Below are 4,927 nucleotides of genomic sequence, written 5' to 3' on the forward strand. Positions count from 1 at the left end.
CAATCAATCAATCAATCAACCAACCAGATAACAGGCTCTGCTCCCCCCCTTCGGATGGTTCACATGCTCTTGCCTTCCAGCAGAAAAGTTTGCTTTCCTGATGCTGTTTCATTCCCTGGGTCCCAGCTCTCCAGTCCTGTGCTAATTGAAGCCTTTTGATTTTGGTGGAGTTAAACCGAAATGCCCTTCCCTAGCATGGTGGTGAATAAAGCCCTTCCTCCTTAGTGTGGTTTGCTACATGGGAAAACCCTTTGGTTGCCAGTGTGTACTGTCCTATGCCACACCCACGGGGCATTTCCTTGGCATCTTGCTAAACCGTTCCTCCTCCTGCCATTACAAACAAGGGCCTGGGCAAGGACGTTCGTGATGAGACCTAAAACAGAGCAGATCTTCATTCCTGAGACCTCCTTCTAGCTAGGGCCTGTTCTATGTGTTACGGGGCCGGATTAACACAGGGGCGCTGGGGGCTGCACTGCAGGGCCCGGGCTAAGGGGAACCCCCCAAAATAATCCGTAATTGGATACATCAGTGCTCACCCACCCATCGATCATGATCCACTGGTCGATCCTGGAGTCACCCCCCCCCCCCCCCCCCCAGCACAGTCCCTGAAGCTTCCATTGGCTAGGAACCAGGAAGTGGCCATAGAAAAGGAAAGGAGGGTACAGGGGAGGGGCTGCAGCCCCCCAGGGTTTGCACCCTGCATCCGTGCCCCCAGGGGGCTCTGCACTTGACCCTGGGTCTCACTCTTCTGCCAGTTCTGGGGGCTCCGCCTGCTCTGCTGCTGGCTCTGGGGTTCAGGGACCTGCCCAGCATGCAGGGCTCCTAGCCACCAGCCCCACTGCCTGCTCCACATTCACCTTGGCCCCCAGCCCGGGGGGCTCCACCGTTGGCCCAAGACGTGGGGCTCTGCTTGGCTGCCAGCCCAAAGTCCTGCTCAGTCACCAGCTCCAAGGGCCTGGCTGCCACCCCCACATGCAGGGTCCCAGCTGCTGGGCCCAGCTCTAACAAGCAGTGTGGGGCATGGACAGGGCTGGCGGGCAGCTCAGCTCCCCCATGCCAAGAATGGTGCCAGTTCTGCTGGCGCTGGCCTGTGGGAACTGCAGGGGCAGTGCTTGTGGGAATGGCCAGTGCAGAGACATGCTGTTCCCATGCCAGCAGCCAGCTGCTTCCGGGGCAGTGGGGGACACAGCATGCAGGCAGCCTGTGTGAACCCTGCTGTGCTCCTGGTGGGGGTAAGCACCTCCTGGCCACAGCCGGCACCCCAACCCCTTCCTGTACCCCAACCCCTTGCCCCAGGTCAGAACCCCTCCTGCATCCAAACCCCCACAGTCTGCATCCCCTGCCCTCTCCTGCACCCCCACACCCTGCCCCAGCCTGCAGGCCTGTGACGGACCGGGCTGAGTCTGGGCACAGCTGAGGGCATCCGCTCAGGGCGAATTGCTCAACTTCGGGGCTCCTTACAGCCCCCAGACTGGTGATCTCTCCAAATAGGCCACAAACCAGTCCCCCAGAGCACTTCAGCTGCCTGCCTGAAGCCTCACGAGCAAAACCCCCCGACACCCCAGCAATATCCGTGCCCCCGATGGCCCCGGGCCTCATACACAGGTGGGGGGGGGGGTCCTAGCACCCAATCCCACCTACCCTGAACAAGTTCTTTCTGGTTCCAAGAAACCAGCCACAGATCCCTGGTCAATTTGCCCTCTGGACCTTACCCACAAAATACGCTGGGCCAATCCTTTAGCATCTAACATCTAAAGGTTTATTATTACAATAAAGAAAAGCATGAGAGTAAGGTTGTTAAAGGATAGTACGTTACATGCACCGAATCTCCCAGTTCTCGACACAGGCTCTAGCAGAGATGTTACAGCTGCTGGCTTAAAAGTCCTTGTTGCGCATCCTAGGATCAGGATAGGTCCACAGGTCTTCCGGGCTCTTCGATCCCTTCACTGATGCCTCTGGGATGAAGTGCTGAGTTGAGAACCAAGATAGAGTCGACCACATGGACCCTTTATCCCTCCTTCCTGGTCTCTTCTTGGCTGTAGCAGGTCACCTGGCCAGTGGCCTATCCCTGTGTCCCCTGCTGGCAGCTCTCAGGTGTCAGCCCTCATTCTTTAGGTGTGTCCTTGGCCCATTGAGTGCCATTGTCCCACAGGACCTCGCTAATTAGCATGTCCATAGGCCGGGCTCTGCCCAATGCTCAACCACTAGCAGAGAAATATTCAGTATCTACACAGATTACAGATTCCTAACTACACACACAGACATTAAACAATCACATGAATAGCGTACATAGGATTAGCAGACAGTGAGCTTCTATTCAACACCCCACATGGCCCCTTTTATACCATTTCTGGGGCCAACACCCCCACGTATGGGTACAGCTGTGATCTGGCTGCTTCCTTCAAATTCAGTAACGTGACAAGGCCCCTCCTGCATCAGCCCCCCACACAGCCTGAACCCCCACCCTCACCCACTCTTCTGCACCCCCACCCTCAACCCCAGCCTGTAGCCCCCTCCTGTATCCAACCCCCTCCCAGAAAGAAGGGAGTGTAATAGCTGTTTTAAGGTAAGACGTGGGCTATTCTGACTTAAGTGAACTGTATTCTACATGTCTTAAGTCTGTACTGTCACCACAGAATGGCGTTACGTGAATGACGAGGCAAGTTTAATGTAGCACTGTCAAGGCAGTTCCCTACTCTGGCACTTCAAGCCTCAGGAGACTTTAAAATGCCCAGTCACTAAAGGCTTCTGCTTAAAAACTCCCCAAGGTCACAGATTCCCTGACCTTAGGTGGCACTCAGTCCCCACCCGAATGCAAAACCCCTTTGAGAACAGAGGAAGATACACTTGAGAATTTCTTCCGGGGTGGGGTAACTCCAAGTTTTTAATTCTCCCTCAGGAAAGAGCTTAGAAAAAACCACCCGCTCTGTCTTAATGGCAGACCTTGACATTTTAGGCACATGAGCAAAGAACCTCCTGCCTTCTAGGACACAGGAATCAATCATGGTCTTTAAAAGGTGATTTTTATTAACGAAAAGAAGAAGACGTACTTGGTAAAGCATACTTGGTTGTTAGGAGTTACAGAGCAACTGGAAAAGAAGAAAAAGATTAAAAATGAGGAGAATTGCTTTCCTAGGACTCAGTTTAAAACTTACAGGCTGTGTCTACATTGGCACCCCTTTCCGGAAAAGGGATGCTAATGAGACACTTCGGAATTGCATTTGCATGAACATGGCTGCCGCTTTTTTCCGGCTTGGGGTTTTGCCGGAGAAAAGCGCCAGTCTAGACGGGATCTTGCGGAAAATAAACCCTTTTCCGGAAGATCCCTTATTCCTACTTTCAAGTTTATTTTCCGCAAGATCCCGTCTAGACTGGTGCTTTTCTCCAGCTAAACCCCGAGCCGGAAAAAAGCGGCAGCCATGTTCATGCATATGCCGCGGGGGATATTTAAATCCCCCGCGGCATTTGCAATTCCGAAGTGTCTCATTAGCATCCCTTTTCCGGAAAGGGGTGCCAATGTAGACACAGCCACAGTGTAAGGGTTGGGGGTTACATGGGCCCAGCACAGAGCAGTCCAGCAAACCTAAAAATAAAGAACATAACCTGATCGTATCCAACTAAACATTCCCTGTTCTACCCACACCTCTGTTGCACCAAGGTTTAGTCCATCCCAAGGCCTGGATATCACAGCAAGTTTCATGCCTTGCTCCTGGTATAACTCATATCTCCAGCTTGGCTCTGGGCACACAGTGACCGCAGGAGGAAAATTTCTGCTTCCCATTCAAAAACCCACCTTCTGTGTTCATTGGTCTGCCTGGCTGCCCTAGCCTGTCTGGAGACCCTCTATGGCCCTGCGTCTGTGGGTTTAACCCTTCCAAGCAAGTTAGTTCACAGAAAGGCTGGGATGTCCAGATAAGGATAGTTCCCCTTCCATTCATTTCAAATGTGAATAGTCTCAATGTGATCATTTTGTTTTAAATTAGGGAAAAGACTTGTATAAAAGGGGCCTCACAAAATCTAGTAACTCTGGGCCCACAGGAAAATTAATCCGGCCCTGTCTGTATAGACACCGGTTCCCCACCTACTGGCTACATCTACACTGGCATGATTTTCTGGAAATGAGTGTCTAGATTGGCAGGACGCTTTTCCGCAAAAGCACTTTTTGTGGAAAAGCGTCCGTGGCCAATCTAGACGTGCTTTTCCGCAAAAAAGCCCCGATCGCCATTTTCGCGATCAGGGCTTTTTTGTGGAAAACAAATCTCTGCTGTCTACACTGGCCCTTTTGCGCAAAAGTTATTCGGAAAAAGACTTTTGCCCGAACGGGAGCAGCACAGTATTTCCACAAAAGCACTGACAATCTTACATGAGATCGTCAGTGCTTTTCCGGAAATTCAAGCGGCCAGTGTAGACAGCTGGCAAGTTTTTCCGGAAAAGCGGCCAGTCTAGACACAGCCTGTGTGTATTATAGATGAATATTTCTCACCCTACGCCCTCTAGTGGCTATATTGTATAATATACATCACTTAAATTGGAGGAAACAGTGTCCAGATGGTCTGATGCTTCTCTGAATTATTTCCAGACGGGCAGAGGTCTCCTTCAGTCACTCATTTGTTGATGTTTTTCAGCATCTTTCTACTCACAGTCTGATCATGTGCCAGAGTAGCTCTATAAAATACAGCCTCCTCTAAGCCCCTCCCTTTCTCAGGCCCCTGCCGTAAGAGTGCCATATCAGTGTCTCCCAAACTCCTCCCACCTGCTGGTGGCCCCCCCAATCAGTGCCTCTCCCACACCTGCAACATCTCCCACCCACCATGGGCCAGCTGTGTTGCAGCGCATGCAGGAGGCATTGGGGTAAGGAGGAGAGTGAGGGTGAGGCCTCGGGAGGAGCTAGGTCCAGCGATGGCCAAATACCGACCTGCGGGCGGGA

The sequence above is a fragment of the Pelodiscus sinensis genome, chromosome 30 (assembly GCF_049634645.1).
Source record: "Pelodiscus sinensis isolate JC-2024 chromosome 30, ASM4963464v1, whole genome shotgun sequence".
Lineage (NCBI taxonomy): Eukaryota > Metazoa > Chordata > Testudines > Trionychidae > Pelodiscus > Pelodiscus sinensis.